Below are 18893 nucleotides of genomic sequence, written 5' to 3' on the forward strand. Positions count from 1 at the left end.
GAAGAGGAGCACAATTTGTTGGGATGGGCAGATGGGAGGAGAGGGGACCTCTGCTGCCCCAATCTCCTGTAACAAATATTTTTGACAGCCAGGGTGTTTGCATGGGAAACCAAAAACTCCCTTTTCCCCACTCCCCAGCTGGAAATATTTTGTCCTGGAATGGTTCTGCCTTCAGTGCTGCTCTCTCTAACAGTGGACCTCCAATTCTTTTTAGTGTCAGAGGACTCCACGTGGGCAAATCCAAGTGTCTGAGGACTCCTATATGACCAAAGCAAGGATTTTTCTTGTGTTGTATGTTAGTAGATAACACCAAGCATCTGCTGCTTTGGTGGGTTTCTGCATACACTGTCCCTGCATGTGCTGTTCTGGTTGCAAGTAGTTTTGGTTATTGCTTGACCCAGCGAGTTGCCCAGGTCACCCATGGAGGGAGGGAGCACAGCTGGGTTGTGCTGGCAAGAATGTGTAATTGTGGAGTTTTAATTTGGTGTGCAAGTACTGAAGAAGCACCTATCCATGATTTTTTTTTTTTCTAGGTGAGACATCGGTTGCAGCAAAGCAATGAGTGTTAGCCAGGCTCCTGCTGACAGCTCTGCCCCTCTCAGCCCCCCCACCCCATCCTTCTTCTGGTTATTGAAGAGTGGCTCTGCCTGCGTGGAGGTACTGGCCTGGTTCTTGTAGCTGCTGGACACTAGAGGCCTCTAGACACTCTGCTATGATTGATGCCAGTCCTGTGCAATTAACATTCACTTGGAGCTAAAGAGAAGAACTGATGGCATTCAGCTGATTTTTTTTTTTTTTTTTTCCCTCTCCAAATCCTGTCTGTTAGTCAGTGAAATCTCTAATAAGGTGCCTGGTGAGCAGGCAGGTTACAGGGGCATGAGCCAGGGGAAGCTGGCTCAACAGAGGTTAGGGTTAATCTGTCTCTCAACTGTCCCTGCATGTACAAGCACACACAGGCAGCAGGCTTCATCTGGGGGGTTGCTATGTCTTTGGACACAAATCAAAAATGTGCTTCAAGACAAAGTTATGAAACATGAAAATGAGCATTTTATATCTGTGCTATAGCAAAAAAAATTAAAACCTGGACTGGCCCACCCAGTGTTGCATTTCTGTCCTCTGACTCCACAAGCCCACACATCTTGGAGGCGAAGGACTTCAGGGATGGTGCAGCCTGGGGTAGAGCCCCCGCTGCTGGCTTTGTTTTCCATCCCAGCGTTTCTCCTGGAGACTTCAGGTTGAATTCCCTTATAGGCAGGAAAACATTCCCCTACTTTGAACTCCCAGCTTTATTTTCTAGGAAGCTCTTCCTGCTGCTGCCTGGCTGGACTGGGGGATCTGCTCCGAAGGGAAGTTTGCTGTCCCAGCACTGTCCGCTCCCTGGTTCTCGTCTAGATTTTCCTTGTCTCTCCCACAGCATCTGGGCAGTCTGGCCTGGACACACAGGAGACTTGCTCACAGAGCGTTTCTCCAGGAGCTGGGGTTGCTGCTGGGAGCAATTGGTCTGTTAACCTTGATCAGTCCAGATTACCTGGCAATGATTCCCATATCACCCAACCTGCAAGAGGTAACAGGTTTCCCAAAAGTGCTGTCTGAGACCCCAAACTTACATAGGACCCACCTGAGTAGTTTTTGTGCAGCAGCTGTTCCACCCACAGATGGATTTTTAAGCTTCCATTCAATTTGCTATCCCAGAACAACCTATTCTTGATGTGTAAAGAGTTACACAACTGGTGACAAAGACTGGGGCAATGTGGGAAGCCCCAGGGAACTTCAGACTGCCCTGGTTAACTGTGCTGTATTAGTGATACCCCAGCAAACGTAGCCACTGATTTATGGTGATGCCTGAGTCTAAGGTGGAACCAACCTGGTAAACTGAGGCACTGATTAAGGACAAGAATTTAATGGTGTTTAGGTGTCTAAGATGCACCTGAAGTGTGTCCCTCAGCCCAGCCCGTGTGAGCACCCATTGCAAGCAGAGGCTCTGGGCAAGGTGGGAGGCAAAGGGCAGTGTGACAGCCCTGATCAAAGCCACATTGCTGCTGCCTTCAGCCCCTCTGTCCAGAGAGGCTGTAAAGGCTGGCTGCTGATCATCGCTGCAATTAGTGTGAAACATGGTCCTACTACAGGGGTGTTTCCACTTGCCAGTTGCTTTAGCAGATGTTGGGGTGCAGTTTGGCTGCTGAGGAGGATGAAGTGCGGCAACAAGGCTCCAAAAGACACCATCCCGTTCCTTTAAGTAGTAGCCAGAAGCTTTCTCATATTATCATCTTACCAAAAGAAGGGGGGGGGGGGGGGGAAGTGTTTTGGCATGAGAACAATTTCTCCATTACCTCAATTAGTTCAAATGATCTGGAAAGGTTCTCTCTGGAGAAATCAGGCTAAATCTCAGCCAGCAAAGGGGCTGGTGGCTGGTTGGTTGCTGGAGGTGTTGATATGAGCATTAGTCAGCAATGTAGATTGCAGTGAAGTCAGTCAATATTGCTGTCGCTGCTGTCTGGCTACAGTCATAAATTAATTATATCACTGCAGTAATTGAAGGCCTTACTCTCTCTAGGATTCTGGCTCTGGCACCTCCCTGCCTGTTTCTGAGGCTGTCCATTTCGGTGAGGTCTGGGTTTTACTGAGATCATTAATTCCTGAAATAGTGCAAAGTCTCTCCGTAAAAAGGAAAACTTTTTTTACCCATCTTCCTCCTTTTCCCTATTGCCTGCAGAGGAGGAAAATCAGCACGTTCAGTGAAGATGCAGAACTGGGATGGGATTTCCAGTTCCAGTGTTCTGGTTGTTGCTTTGCAAACAGGAATCAAAAGTATCCTTGGAGTCCCTGAAATAGCGATAGGGTCCTATGAAGTGGCAGATTAGTCGTACTCAATGCTCCAAAGTAGCTCTGTTCGTACAGTAGGGTTGAAACAAACCCAAACTCTATGATGGAGTAAGACTGAGATAACCAAATGGGCTGAGAAAATTCATGGGCTGGCTCCTGCGCTGGTGTAAATCAGTGTCCCTGCACTGGCTCCGGTGGACCAATGCCAAATTCCACCAGCTGAGGGTCTGGATTGCATATTCTACCTATAAAAATGGTGTTTAGGATATCTTGGCAAAAGTTGGTATTTTTGCAACCCACTTCTAACTGGGCAGTGCTGTGTAGGGATGAAATCCAGTTACACTGGTGAAGAAAAAAACCCCGCTAATCGGGCTGAAAAAATTACACCATGAGCCTGTGGAGCAGAGCTTTTCTAGCTCTGCTTTTGTAAGACTGCTTTGTTACAAGGTACCTGCTAAAAGTTGTTAGACACACAGGGATTCACAGCGAAGAGGAGGGAGCAGCACCCTGATTTCTAGCACTTGTTGTTGATTGCAAGCTTCCCACCTGAAGGTAAGCAACAGGGGAAAGATTTTTGGCTTTCCCCATAAAAATAAGACTTATTTCTGGTCTTGATTGTTCATAACGGTACTAAAAATCTGAATTCTGTCCAAGGTGTATTCCTGCACGAAGGTGCAGACTGCTGAAGAGCATCAGGTGTGCGAGCTTAGAGGATTCATTGCTCTGCTGTGAAAAATCTCACTTACACTGCATTTGTTTTCTGACAAGCTGGCATTTTTCAGTGTCCCTCCAAATGTGTGGCAGTGCTCAAGGTTGACATTAGCAATGAATACAGCTGGTAATTTTTAATGTTTTATTTTTAAAAAAGCAAGCCACTGTTTGAAATCACTAGGCATGTGTGTAGAAGAATATGGCACATGCACAGAGATGCTCAGGGGAGCCTCATGTGGGGGATGCTTGGGACTGATGAGCACATTGGAGGCCGCAAGTGAAGGCTTTGTTTCTGGTAGACAAGTACTAAAAACGCTTGCTGGATCCTCTAAAGGTAAAGCCCAACTTGGTCATGGGTGAGCTTGCCTGGGAGAAGAGACCTGTCCCCTTTCCTTGCTTCCACAGCCCAATCCTTGTTTTGCAGTGAGTCATGGTATGTTTCGATGTTTTCAGAAAACAGACCTTCAAGGTGTGTAACACTATAGGAAGCCCTAGGAGCTATGGAATATTTTTTGTAGGCCTATAAACCTCTCAATTAGTTCTGTAAAGGAGGAAAATGCTCTTATTCTGGACATTGCCCAAGGCGTAATGCATTTCTGCCACTGCAGCAAGAAACGCTTTTAGCATCTGACTGATTTAGGAGGCAGAGGAAGGGAAGGCACGGGGTTTTGCAGCTGAACTTCAGTAAATTGTAACCAGCCGTTTCTGCAGAAGACTTCCCATAGAAAGGAGGGGGAGAGAATTTTTTTTTCGTAGCATTCAGCAAAACCTCACAAAACACTTCAGGATAGCAACTGTGTATTAGTGACCTGGAGAGAAAGGGGAGGGAGGAAGGACGCAAGGCTTCATGTGGCAGTTTGGAAGCTGGTTTTAGGGGTGGTGTGTATGAGTGGGACCTGGCCCCACCAGACCCCCAAAATGGGGGAATGCCCCCTCCCAGCACTTCCCTGCACATGCAGCATCACTTGTCTGTGCGTGCTCCTGGGATCATGGGGCTCTGGAAACCCCTGCACCCTGGAAGGCATCATGGCTCCAGCATGGATGGACCTATGCTGGGGGTGGCTTTGGGAATCGGTGGCCTTGTTTAGTGTACTCATTAAACTCTGGGTGACTGAGCAGGGCTCCCTGGCTGTGCCCAGCCAGAGGGTTTCAGGCACAGTGAGCAGAAGGGAAGGAGCATCCCACTGACAGCAGCCTTTTGAAGTCCTAGAGACCCCTGCTCCTCTGCCTGGCTGTGGCCCCAGGCCTTCCCCAACCATTTTTCAGCTCATTTGAACTGCTGGGAGAAGCAGGAGGGAGGCAGAGCCAGCAAGGATGACTCCAAGGCATAAGACGCATTCCTCCAGGTTAGCTGGCGTTTCCCCGGACTTTCAGTGAAAAGCCTCAATTAACCAATAATCAGCCAAGCATGGCAAACCCAGAAGCAATAAGTGCTGCTTCTGGCTCCAGGGCCAAAGGCTAAAATGCACTCAAGGAGCTAAATTAGTCCTCTAATTGGGATTTCTGTCCATCCTTACCCTACTCTGAGTCCTCACAAGAGTGATATCAGTGACCAATTCCCAGTTCTTCCCCCCCCCACCTTTGCCTTTCCTTAACAACCCTCTCTAATTAGTGCTGTAATGCATAAGAAGAACCAAAGTCTGACCCTGGGTGCAAGAGTGGAATCTAGGCTTGAACTGGTCTTCTCATCCGAACTGCTGCAGTTCCATGAATTTGACTGGATTGCATTGATTTACACTAAGGAAGGGTTGAGCTCTTCCCATCCCACCCCAGGTAGGACATACTGAGGGCAGCCCACTGTGAAATCCCTCATGTTTCCTTGCTTTTGGCACATGGAAAGGGAGAGTGGCACTGAGGGGCTGTGGAAAAATTTTCCTGGCAGAGTGTGTGGGACCAAGCCAACAGCTAGAGCAACAAATGTCATGGGAGGAAACCCTCAGTGCAGAACAGACATCTGCTCAACATGTGTGGAAAGCTTGTGGTAACTTCCACCATCTTGGTTGTCCTCAGCCCACCTTTCACTACTTAACAGTACTCAAAAGAAAAAGAGAAACTGCTTTCGTGGGGTTTATTTTGCTAAAGTGGAGACAAAGAGGAGTGCTAGCACCTAACTCCTCCAAAAAAATAAAAAGCTGTAACTCTGCAAAGGTTGGAGAACAGGTATCTTCATCTTGGAGGGGCTGTTTTGTTACAGACTCAATGAGATTGTGTTTGAGAGCTAGCACAAGCCAAATGAAATTGTATTTCCCTGCCCTGTGCAGCAGGTAGCCAGGAGGAGAGGATGCAGGGAGCAGTTGCAGGGCACAGAGCTAAAATCTTCCACCCCTGGGGATGCATGAAAAATCCTGAACTGTAGGATGGGGAGTGACCCTCAGAGGTCACCCAGCCCATTTCCCTTGCCTGGAGGTAAAACCAGGGATAACTGAGCCATTCTTGATTAATTCTTGTCCAAAATGTCATGAATGTTGCTTGTGGGGTTGAACCAGCAGACTGGCAGCACATCAGCTGTGCTGAGGATGGGGCCTCCTCCTGCTGCCAGCACGGCGGGGCTGTCCCTTGCGAGAGCTGTTACCAGGACAGTCCCAACATCCCTTAGCTTTAAATGTTGTAAAGGCACCGAAAGTAATTGAACTCTGGCAGAGTTTTTAAAATAGCCTTTGGCATCTGTAGGTTTTAGAAGTGACCACTGTATCTCTAGGTGAGCTGATCAGAAAGAACGTCATCATCCTTGCTAACTGTTTTTACTTTAAAAAACACAAACTGGTTTTAACATTTCTTTTGGATTTTTAGCAATCAAAATATGTTACCCAAAAGCTGAGAGGGTTGAAGAAATAAATCCAGCATATTTTCTAGGAAAGATGTAATAAAAACATTAATGCAATCAATGTGCTAACTTTCCATTAAAAAATTAAATTAATGGGTCAGATTAGAAAGAGCAATTCCCTGCTTGCTATGCAAAAATACATAATGCACACTGTCACTTTGAAAGCATTTAAAATTCTATCTTTAAATATTTATCAGTACAAATAAATATAGAAGAGTAAAAAGCAGAGTTGCAGGGAGCAGAGGAAGTGCAATGCCTTTCCTTGAAGAGACTAGAGTAATTCTAGGAGTAAAATAACAACCAAACACTGGAGGTGGGGCAGTCGTTACACTTCAGGCTATGTCTGCTAGCAAAGCATTAATTTTTGCTGCTATGTAGCACTGTGTGAGCTCGGCAGAGGAGCAGCAGGACCAGGGCAGAAAGGACGTTGCATCCTGCCAGAATGGGGCTCTCGGCATCAACCTTGCCCTGGACCACAGAGACAAATTCCTTCCCCATCTGCACTTGTTAAGCCAGTTATGAAAATTGTTCTCTGTGCCAGGCGCTGGGTTTCTCCTCATCCCTGACACTGTGAGCATGCACAAAAGCCATCTGTCCATAGAAGCTTTGTAACCACAGATACTGGCTTTCACCATGCCTTGTGTGAGGGATTTTAAATGCTCATGTCAGGCTAATAATAATAGTAACAGAAATAGTATTCCACTGAAGGGCAGAGGAGATGAACTAGGTCCAAGCTGCTTCTCCAAGAGTCAGATTGCGTATGATGTGATGCTTTGAAGACCTGAAAGTTGTCCCTGGTGGCAGCTGAGCCAGATAAAGCTCTCCCATGCATCTCCATCATCTCAGCAAAGAGCACTTTCTCCCACCTCTGAAATCAGCCACTGTGTGTGGAAGTCCTTCTCAAGGTGAGGTCTGTTCCTGCATCCCCCAGGCGAGTCCCCCCGGGTCCCCCCCTCCCCACCCAAGGACTGATAAGCCCTGGCGCTGTGGCCGCTGCCGTGAGCTACCGGCCTTCCCCGGGGCCGGCTCTGCGGCAGCCCCACGAGCACGGCTTCTGAAGGGGGCTTTCTTAGTATTATTATTTTGTGGTCAAAAGGTTGCATGCACTATTTTTTTCTGATGCAGAGGCTTAGAAAGAGTGGAAAGCAAAATATTTTGATAATTATTCAGGCCAGCGGGTTACATAAAAGGTTCCATAGCCCTCTGCATCAAACCTTAACAGTTCAAACCACAAATTCTGTTTTTGCAGCCATAAAACATTCAGGGCAAAAAAAAAAAAAAAAAAGATATTTAAAAAAAAATAAAATAATAAAATCCATTTTCCATTCGCTTGAAACTTATAAAATTTTATGTGGTGAAAAATGACAGTTTACTCCCAGAAGGAAACTGCCCAGAGAGGCTTGTTTCACAGGCACAGTGGGATCAAGAAATAGGCCTGGACTTGTGTCCTTAGTCACATAAAGTAAATATTGAAAGATGTCACAGAGCAGCAGGCGAAAGCTGCAGTAGTGTGGGTTGTCCCAGTCATGCTGGGAAGGGCTGTAATGGATGCGGAGATGGAGGGGAGGGCCTGGGGGTGGCTGTGTGTCCCAGGGCTTGCGTGGTGCACTTGGTTTTGAGAAGATGTTTTCAGCGGTCTGAAAACAAGGGATGAAATGCTGTAGGGTGTCCAGGGCCTTCAGCTTCCTCAGCCCCTCTGGTCTCACAGGCTGCGATACTGCACTTAGGCTAAAGGTGCAGGCGTGAGATGAGCCATAGGACCAAGGGCATTGCCATAAGCATCCAAGCCTGTGTGCTGGTCCAAGCGAGAGCTGGAGCATCAGTGCTTAGAAAGAGCATCTCTGGCTCACAGGGTTGCTTCTAGCTCACATTACCACGGTTTAATTCTCGCAGCAGTGCCTGAAGCAGAAATCTCAGTGGAGTTATTGAGGTTTTGCTGGGTTAAGAGTAAGCAGAATCAGAGCTCGGGATAAGATGCTGCAGTGTTGATGGAAAGCACTGGCACAGGAGCTCACAGGCTGTAGGAGTTCAGTCTGAATTCCTGGTTGCACAAAGTCAAACCTGTGTGGGCTGAGAGTCAAGTTCTCAAAGCACAGAGCAAACCTCCCTCTCCACCCCCAGCTAGCTCCATATCTCAAAGCAGTGCAGCTCCGGACATAGCATCATGGAATAGTTTGGGTTGGAAGGGACCTTTAAAGGTCAAGATTTTTAAGATCTGAGGTTTAAAGAGGCAAGATTTAAAGGCATGATCTAATAGCTTTTGCCCTTCAGCCCCAGCTAAAGGTAGCATTGCTACATGGCAGAGCCGGGCACCAACTGCCCTGAGCAGAGCAGCCTGGTCAGTGCTAGGGTGCCCGCACAGCGCTCTGCCACGGGCAGAGGTGTCTTTTGGATGCCTACCCCTTGGCATAGCTGAAATTTATCTTCCACACTACCTTTACCAAAAAGAAGCTGCCTGCAGGTTGTGCCCTGAGATATTCTCTAGTTCACTGGTTATTTTCCAGCTCCATGTGAAGGTGCAGGGACCAATCTGTTCTGAGTTTCCTTTGCTGGAAAGGTTCACCTGGACAGTGTTGAAACCTCCTCAACGTCCAGCGAAGCCAATGGTCTTCCTAAATGACCCAATGCTGCAAATGCCCTGAAAATCACAGAAAATAGCGGGTGCAGAGCACAGGGCAACGACCAAACCGGTCTGCCGCAGGACTGCTCTGCCCCCTCGCACGCTGTGAAGTCCCAGGCATTGACAACACATCACTGAAATCTGAAGCAAAGCATGCAAGTAGTTGGATTCCATACAACAATGTGTATTATCAGGTTTCTGGTTGTTAAATTAATATAAGGACATATATACAAAAAGCTGTGATTGTGTAATTACTTATGCTTTCTAAGTAAAAGGTATCTTCAAAATAATTGAGAATAAGATGCACTTTTTAATGGGTTTTCTATGCTGAAACATTAAAAAGTCATCTCATCTTCTGAAAATACAGGATGAAGAAATATGTTAAAAATTTCCCAATAGTCAGCCACAAAAACACAGACTATTACCAGCTAAAAAACAACATTATTCCTCCTGCGTGTTAGAATTTGACACTTCTCGGTACTGGCAACATTTTTCAAAAGAAAATTAAAAAATAGCTGCATATAAATGAAAAAGGTCTCTTTTCCTTTTCCATTTGCAAAGGGAAAAAAACAAAAACAAAAACCTCACTTCATTTTCTTTTTACGTGGGAAACATTAAAAAGTCATCTAATCTCCTGAAACTAACACTAATTAATGAGAAAACATGAGATCTGGGAAGAGAAATAAAACTGTAACCTGGACTTCCTGTAGCGCAGTTCAAAGTCGTGACGCGTTTAAAGCCGTAAATGTATTTTCCTTGATTCTGTAGGATTCGTAATTAGCAACTTGAGAGGAAATCTATGCAGCAGTGAAACATGGTCCGTCTTTTTTTTTTTTTTCAAATACTTCAGCATTAGTGGTTTTCTTGGTGATGGGGATGCGTTAAACTGCATCTGGAAGCTCAAGCCCACCATGTAGAGCCACACCACAATCCACCTCTGTGGTCATTTCTGAAAAAAAACAGTCACTCCTGTACCAAAGCTCCTCAGCCTTTTTTTTTTTTCTTCTTTTTGAGATTTTGCAACCCAATGAGCCTCCAACATTCTTGAATACCAACTTTGTACCTGGGAGATTAACTATTGGCATGACAGCATAGTTGCTGAGACAAGCAGGCTTTAGTAAAGCCCCATCCAGCAGATAAGTAGACAGCGAGCCGGGTCGCAGAATCCCAGAATCCCAGCATGGTCGGAGTTGGAAGGGACCTCTGTGGGTCACCCAGCCCAACCCCCTCCCCAAGCAGGGTCACCCACAGCAGGCTGCACAGCACCGCGTCCAGGCGGGTCCTGAATATCTCCAGAGAAGGAGACTCCACAGCCTCCCTGGGCAACCTGGTCCAGTGCTCCGTCACCCTCAGAGTGACGAAGTTCTTCCTCAGGTTCAGAAAGGTCATTCTGGTCTATTCTTTTTGCCACACATCAGAAACCTAAGACTTAGACAACCTGAGAGATATTACCCTGCTCAGAGATATGTCCTCCTTTACATTTAGTCACCTATGGAGCCTGGAGGTCTCCCAGGAGCGTGCTGAGCTCTGTGGCAAATATCCACCTTGTTGCTGGTTCTCATGTGTCTTTGCTAAGGGGACTTGTGTGGTGCAGCAGAGGTTTCCACACTGAGCTCTTGCAAGGTCACTTCAGCTTGCTGGAAATGCTTTGCAGATGGGGACCAACGTCCTCAAAGAGGCTTTGTGACTCGTGGAGAAGTCACAGAAGCTATGTGGTGCCTTCCAACATGCAAACATCTGGAAAAATGCTTGTTTTGTTTCAACGGGAGCTCTGCACGTGCTAACGGCATCATCCCCAGCGTATTTATTGCTATAGTCTCACAGAACAGGCCTATAATGTGAAAAATTGCATCCAGATCGTTGTCTGCCAAGGTGGGATGGAGATTCCTAGCTGAGCAAAGACAGGAAAAGTTGTTCTCAGAAACCATCCAGTGGAAGTTTGAAGTCAGAAGGGAGTCCAGGAGAATGTCTATGCCGTGGACTGAATTGACCGATTGTGGTTGTGTAGCCTCAGCTGAAGGAGTTATTATTTTCATGTCTGGTAATAAATAGAATAATGGACAAAAAGCCTAACTCGCTGTATGAAGTCTGAGTAAATGAGCCCGGTACAGCGGTTCACTGCAGGATTTGTGGTTTGGGACCTTCTTCCAAGCTGTGAATCAACACGCAAAGCAGATCCAGAGCCACTCACTTGGCTGAGAGGACTCACAGGTACCCCTGGTTTCTCCGTTCTACCTCCACTGAATGCCCTTCACCCTCTCCCAGATGCCCATAGGGTGGTCATTACCACAGGGTGCTCATCACCTCGACCTCCTCCTCCGTGTCCTCCATAGGTGAGAACATGCACGACATGTGAGAGCTGGGCTGTACCACCGGCTCATCCCTCTGGATTTCATTGTCATCTGATAAAGCCTCCCTGTTCTCTGTTTGTTTTAAATTCTTGTTGGAAAAACCTCTTTAACAGTAACTCAGCCTCTGACAACAAGCACTTAGCAGAGCTGTCCTCCCAGTTTAGAGCTGTCAGCCATAAGTCAGTGGCGGTACCATTAACGTAATCCAGGTGTCTTCACTCTCATTTCCAGACGCTAACCACCGGGCAGCAGTTCTCCCTGCAGACAAGCTGCAAGGCAGAGTAACTGCTTAAAGCAGCATGATGGTACTTTTTTTTTAAAAACAATCTCCCTTTGCTGTTTATCAAAAGAGAGAGTATTCTTCTGTCTCTGGTATTCCTGATCAGTCGCCTTCAGTCTTTGGATTCTATTGGCATTCTTCTAGGTATGGTATGATACGATATGACGTGATATGATGTGATGGGTATGATCTATGATAAACACACATTATATTATATTATGTGGTATATATTATATACATATTATATATGTGATATATATCACATCATATCATATTCTATTATGCAAATTTTACTGATGCTTTGTAATATTAACATAGAATTTGAACCCTTTCCCTGCACCACAGCTTTTTTGAAAAGAGAGTGCTCTTTTTTTTGTGGTTGTTTTTTAATTCTCTCTGCCTCAAATGTGTAGTTAGTCCCTCTAGAAACCAAGGCCTTCTTCTGAGCCAGCCCACGTCACGCACAGATGTGGCTCCTCCAGCATGGCTGCTGGGACAGGGCAGCCTGCTCAGCTCTCAGCTTGGGGCAGGACTTTCAAAGGCACCAGCTGAATTCGGGTGGGTCGGGCTCACGTGGAGCCCGGCCTGTCCCACAGCAGTGGGCTCAGGTTTTCAGGGATTTACACAAGCAGTTCTTCAAGACCTGTGGGCATTTTCTAAAGAGAAAGACAGCAAACGCCCCCAGGGACAGCTCGGGAAGCCACATCTGGAGCAGCGGTGTATGAGCGAGCGCTGCTCACTTGTGCTTTTCTACTGAATGATTTGTAGAATTTAATAAAGAGTGATGTCCCTGTGTCCTGCACAAGTTTCAGGTACCCGTTTATCTGTCTTTTCAGCATCTTATTCCTTTTTATTCCCTCCCTCTTTTTTTTTTAAATGCTAAAAGCACTTAGAGCCCTGCTGCTTGCCTTTTTTGACGTATTGTTTTTCCCCTTAGGAAAACACATGTACTGTGTCCTCAGAGGAGATCTGAGCTGAGCACTGCCTTCCCCAGCTGCTCCTCTTCCTCCAGTTCCAATCGCCCACAAGCAGGGGAGGACTGCGAGGCTCGATGAGTAAGTTTCAGTGGAAAACTTTGATTTGTTACATTTATTTGTTTAATTAATCCCTTTCAAAGGTGACTGGGTTTTTTTGCAAGGGGAGCAAGCAGCTTGCTTTGAGTGATCAGCTCTGTCATATTTAGTTCTTACATCTATCTCGAAATTCCCAATATATGTGTGTACTAAATGAGATTGCCAGCCTAATGGGCTTCTGAAATTTGAGTGCTATAGATACTACTAAATCTCCCTGCAGAAATCAGACCAAACTAAGCTTGAGACAGAGATCATGAGATCAGTCAGAAAATCTGTCCCTTCTCATTACTCATAGTAGGTTTTATTACATCAGAGGTTACATGGGCTTTAGAATCATCTGCTTCGTTATTGATGAGAAAACTGAATTATTTTAATCTGTGTATTACTTTAAGGCTTTGACAGGCAGTCAAACCGCCATGCTAATCCCTAATCCCTGGATAATCAGCACCCAACAAGTTTAAAATGTGGTCTCAGAGACTCACAGGAGGAGCCAGGAATAAAGCAATCAGAGTCTACACATCAGAGGACTTCCATTATTATTAGCATTACTAGCATTATTATTCTTATTATTATTATTTAAAGTACACCTCTGGCATGTCTCACAAAAACCTCTTCCCCATCTGCTCTGTATAGAAAGTTTCAGGAACAAGGTGAAGTCAATCACCCAAAGCAGAACAATGTTGAGGGTGAGTTTAATAAAATAAAAATAATTTTTCATTTAAAATAGTCACATCATTTGCCACACATTTTAAAGCACAGAAAGTATTGCGTAACTCCTAACCGCCGAGAGAGCTAGGAATACTGTATCCCTTTATTCTCTGAGTTTAATAGTTATAATTAGAACCTTTCCTATATGGTTTCTATACCTACGTGTAATTCTAAAAAAAAAATCTCACTTGTCTTTCCCAATAAACTGAAGCATTGTTACACAGACTGAAGTGAAACGATTCAAGTGAGAAATGGAGACGCTGGGTTTTGAAGAGGGGTTTTTTCTTTTTTTTTTTCCTTTATTTTTTTGAGGCAGAAAAATTCTCCAACTTGAAATGTTCTCACTTAGCATCAGTTTTGCCTTTGCAGCATCGCTGTCTACACGTGGGTCCCCTCCAGAGGCAGAGGGTGAGTCCAAAGCAAGCGAGATGGAGTGAGTTAGAGAGAGCAGCGAACACATGGAGCACGCACACGCAGGGCAGAGCCTTGGCAAATTGTCATGTGCAATGAGAACAGTGGAGAAATGGCAAAATAAAACCTGATTTGGGGAGGGGGGGAATGCCCAGCAGCCCGAGGGGAAACTCAGTCTCATGAGAGCTAGGCTATCGGAAAAGAACAGGAGACCCGTGGCCTCTCCTGGCCGTGAGAAGTCCCAGCAGCAGACCCAGGTGATGCCGCGTGGTTTTCCATCCCCCAGAGCAGGAGTTACACTGGTGGGAGATGCCTGTTCAGCTCTGCTTAAAACAGCGTCAGCTGTCTCAAGCCTCCCTGGGATGAGGCATCTCACCTTTCTCTCCCTGAAAAGGAAACCTCTCTCCTTGCTTAAAATCACAGAGGATGGTAAAGGAAAAATTAATTTCTTGGACTTCTTCCTAAGCCAGAGAAACTCCAGGCTTTAATGCCAAGGTACAAGAGCGTGTGCTTCATTTCAGCCGTAAATGCAGTGTAGCCCTATGGTTATATATCCTCATGTACACATTCATATTTCAGAATTCTTTCTTTAGAATTCTTCTTTTTTCTTTTTAATTGCAGCTTATTTTTCTTCTCTCCTGCTCTGCATGTCAAACGATGATGGATACGTGTAGAAGTGGGCCTTAAAAACACAAGCCATCGCCCGAGGTTCTTCCTACAATCAAAGCACATGCCCACCCATAGCTAATTAGGCATTAGCCTGATGTCAGCTGATTGATTTAGAGCAGTCCTACCACCCACCCGAAAAGCAGCACAGAGCCTTTGATGGTGGGCAGCGGAGGGAAAGTGGCACCTGAAGGAGGGGATGTTTTGCCTGTAAAAGCTCATGATGTAAAACTTCTTTGTTTATATTTATGTAAAGAAGATGCAAAGCAGTTTTTCCTCTTTACTGTTTGTGTTAAACAAAAGGAACAGGTTAGCAGGAAAAAACAGTTAAAGTCCATTCAAGACACATCTAGGAGGTTTAATCTGTTGAAAAAGTGAAGTATAGTAGCGTGTATGTCACCACGATAAAAGGAAAGGCCCTGCCGCACTCCCAGGCACTGAGGGGAGACCTGGCTGTGTCGCTGAGTCCAGTCTTGCACTTTGCAATAAGGTAGGAAAATACATTTGGCCATAATTTAGATACAATTTTTCAAAATCCTTTGCATTTTTTTCTTGTCCTTTATTTTTTCCCCCTTCTTCTCCCTCCCCCCAAACCCCACCACCTCCCCACTCTGGATTTATGGGTCAGGAACCCTCAAAGTTGTCCGGATGGATTAAGCAGAGACAAGTTGCATCAAGTAAATTAAAAATGAAATAGTTACAGCTGGTGGAACAGTCTCGGGGCCACAAGAGGTAAAAGAGTTTCTACCCTCCAGGGGCCTGGAAGTAATCTGTGAAGCACCAACTGCTTAAATAAAGACAGCTTGAGTGGGGGGCCAGCGTCCTGATGGATGGAGAGAGCATCCAACGCCATCGGGCTTGAGCGTGGGCTCAGGGAAACCAAGGAAGCAGCTACCCTCCAAGCCCTTCTTGCTCCAGGTGTGCCCAGACCCCCGCCCCCATAGCCAGGAGGGGACAGCAAGAGGACATCAAAAAGGGCATTTTGGGACAAGCAACCTCAGGGATCTCATTCCTGTTGTTGTGAATCTCTGCCGTGGGGGTTAAAGCTGGAAGTTGTCTTGTGGTTTTCCAGGCACAAAGCAACGCTGGGAGCCCTGCAGAGCTGAAGGCAGGCAGGCGAAGGAGTGAGAAACCTGCCTCTCATCCTACCGAGCTTCTGCCAGACGGACAGAACCGTGGGGCATTCCTTCACAGGTGGTGATGCCGAGGCAGACTCGGGTGATGATACCCGAGTTCCACGCTCTGCTCAGCCACACCTTCTTCCTCACTTTTGGCAAATTACTTTGCTCTTCAGACACCTTTTCCCTCCCCAGCTCTCTGCTTTTTCTATTCTGTTTACATACACTACTCTCTGTCTTACTGTGGGTATTTTTTTTTCGGATAGCATCACACCGAGCAAGGCAATTCAATGAACTGAGGCTGTAGCAGCTGCAGTAATACAAGTACCCAGTGCTAAATACCACGGCACAGGGAAGGCAGTGTCTCATCCAAGGGCTTGGTCCTGTTTGATTCAGCTACCCGCAAAAGCACAGTCTCTCCCTACTGATAATAAATCAGACACAGATGAACACATTCATAATTTACCTTTTGTGAAGTTGAAAGATGTACAAAATGACCCTTTTAGTCAAATAAAAGCAGTCCAGAGTGCCTCGCTGCTGTGAGCCTTCCCCCGGACACATGCGTTCCTAGTGAAGATGTTTGGGCCAGTCCCAGAGGTAACAGAGCAGAGATGACAGGGACAGCTGGGAATAACACATGGAGGAATTTTTCATCCCAACTCATCTTCAAGCAGTGCCCATAAGGTGTCTCTGCCACGCACACAGCCATGAACCACTCTCTGCTCCCAGCACCAGCAGCAAGTTCTGCCTCTGAATTACTGCCTTCAAACAATGTTTCAGGCGGCATTTGTCTCTGCAGATGAGAGGAGCAGCTGAATGTTGTCCATGATGCAATATTCCCCTTCACCCCGCAGCATCCGGGGAGGAAGAGGGGAGGACACATCTCCAGCAGCAGAATCTGAGCAGCTTCACATTTCTCAGCTATAAACCTTTCAATAGCTGGAAATAAATCCTTCAGCTTTCTACTACAGCTCAACCTCTGCAGCTGCAAATTTATTCGGCAGGCAGAGAATTGGGCCAAAAGAAGTAAATATGAGAGACGTGACTGATAGCGCTAGAACATTACGCAAGCTCCCACACGGCTGCTGCAGAGGGCAATTCCCCGGCTGCTTATTCCCTGCTGGAGATCTCCTACCAGAAGCTGGAAGCGTCCTTCCCGGGGTGCTGGGAAGGGATGGAATACCGTGGCAGGAGGGAGATGGTGTTTTTGGAGGGTGGGGGTCTGCAGAGCTCCTCTCTGGAGCGGCCGTTTTGAGCTACAAGGCTGCTCGTGTATGCTGGAGAGCTGCAAGGGAGGGACGTTGCCCTTCTCTGTCTTGTTTGTCATGCCACACATCCCCTTCTCTCACATCCATCAGTACTATAAAGCTATTTGTGACCACTGGAGTTGGGCTGGAGGTTCAGCGTTTAGCAGTGAAGCACACAATCACAGAGTCACAACACAGCAGGGGTTGGCAGGGACCTCTGTGGGTCACCCAGCCCACCCCCCTCCCCAAGCAGGGTCACCCACAGCAGACTGCACAGCACCGCGGCCAGGAGGGTCTGGAATATCTCCAGAGAAGAAGACTCCACAGCCTCCCTGGGCAGCCTGGGCCAGGGCTCTGTCACCCTCAGAGGGAAGAAGTTCTTCCTCATGTTCAGACAGAACATGTTCAGTGGTTAAAGACTAGCCAGCACATGGCACTGGCAACATCTCAGAGGTCCTCCAGGATAGGTCTCCTGGTTTTGCCGTGCTCGGGCAGCTCTCCTGCAGCACCCAAAGCCATGGAGGGAAGCAGACAGCAGGGATGCAGATTTGCCCGGAGGGACTTGGCATCAGCCACGGGTACAAAGGGTGGGGAGCAATCCCAGGTCACACATGCCAAGATGGAAAATCACAGGGCTTGCCCAGGTTAGGAGGCAGAGCGAGCTCTAGAGCTCTTAATCTGTCCTCTCCGGGCTCGCTTTGCACAGCAGCCATTGCTTCCCCAACACGCTGAGAAGCGTCTTGGGCTGTACGTTGGGAGGCTAGAAGAACACCCCTGTGAACCTATTTCAAAGGCTGGGTGGAAGCCTGAATTTGTCTTTCCACACAGAAGCCAGTGAGATGCTCTTTTTAATGCCACTGTGCAGGACGTCAGCCGTGGGAGGGCAGGTCCTCCAGCAGCTTCAGGGGCTGCGCTCGAGCTCTGCTCCTGGGCTTCTCTGCCCAGAAACCAAGCGAGCCGCAACAAGGCTGTTCCTAGGAACTGTCAGAAGTTGCTGCCATTTTTAGTACTCAACACCTCGGAGAGCAAATTCCCCCTCCCGGCCTCCTGGTTCACCTCGCTGCTCTACCCTGCATTGGAGACTGTTTTCCATTAACACTGTGAAGCCAATAAGTCTCCTGAAATCAGAGTGACCTGGATCATGCTGAGAGAGAGAGAGAGAGTGTGTGTGAGTGTGTGTGTTAGGATGCCCAGCTCTCAAAGTGTCCAGCTCTGTGATGCCAGAAGGAGCTCCTTCTCTGCAGTATTCCTTATTTTTTATATTTAATTGATGGGGTGTCCTTTAATCATAGCCTTCATCTCAAGAGGGAAAGGATGGACATTCGTCATACAGGAAACAAGGGACAGTTGACTAGTCGCAGCATACCAGGATGGCAAGATTATTTCTACATTTCAATGCTGTAAGCTGAGGCAGGAGGGGGATGTTCATTTTTCTTGTTTTGTAAATTCCAGCTTTTGGAGTCATATGAATCTCAGCTTTCACTTAAACCCACGCTGCTTAATGCTCTTGTTACACTAGTACTAAAAACCATGATCTGAAATACTCTCTGAAGTTTTGAAAACTAAAAGCCAAACATGAAGGATCCTCACTTTCAAATAAGCCTTTATAATTCTCATTCATTTAGCCAATGTCTTTCTTCTGGGGGAAAAAAAAAATTATTGAAAGACTGTGCTGGTAATACTGAAGGTGCTGGACTGTTCCTGGACCCAAAGAAACACGAGAGCTTTCTTAGGGCCTGGCTGTTCCCTCCCACAGCTGTGTCAACTCAGGCTCCAGAGAGTGAAATCCAGCCATGCTGTACCTTTGCCTTGCTGCTTGACTGTGTCTGTCCATGCAGTTGCAGGTTAGAGCTGCCCAGATAAAAATCTGTATAGCCTGCTAGCCCAGCGATGCATGCGCTGAGCTGGGTGAGATGGAGGGCAGTATTTCTGCTGGTGTTAGTCATGGTGCTGTTGCTATTATTACAGTTCCCACTGCATTAACACCTAGGTCCCCCGTCATAGAGCGAGAGCCCTCAGTGCCAACACTTACAGATGTGAAACAAAATGGTGAGGGCTGGC

The 18893-nt window shown here is 46.8% G+C and overlaps 1 long non-coding RNA gene across 8 annotated transcripts in view; it reads left to right on the forward strand.

The window, feature by feature from the left end:
• Positions 1-17113, forward strand: part of LOC142363807 (uncharacterized) — a 78694-nt gene extending 61581 nt beyond the window's left edge. For 5 of the 8 annotated variants that reach the window (XR_012765983.1, XR_012765978.1, XR_012765980.1 and 2 more), the window contains 3 exons: positions 534-657; positions 12547-12664; positions 14423-17113. This is a non-coding gene — a long non-coding RNA (uncharacterized LOC142363807). Of the gene's footprint in view, positions 1-533; positions 658-12546; positions 12665-13759; positions 13799-14422 lie in introns of all 8 variants that reach the window. The other 3 variants (XR_012765979.1, XR_012765984.1, XR_012765981.1) reach the window with 2 other exon arrangements.
• The last annotated feature ends 1780 nt before the right edge of the window (positions 17114-18893 follow it).

Source organism: Opisthocomus hoazin, chromosome 21, assembly GCF_030867145.1.
Source record: "Opisthocomus hoazin isolate bOpiHoa1 chromosome 21, bOpiHoa1.hap1, whole genome shotgun sequence".
NCBI lineage: Eukaryota > Metazoa > Chordata > Aves > Opisthocomiformes > Opisthocomidae > Opisthocomus > Opisthocomus hoazin.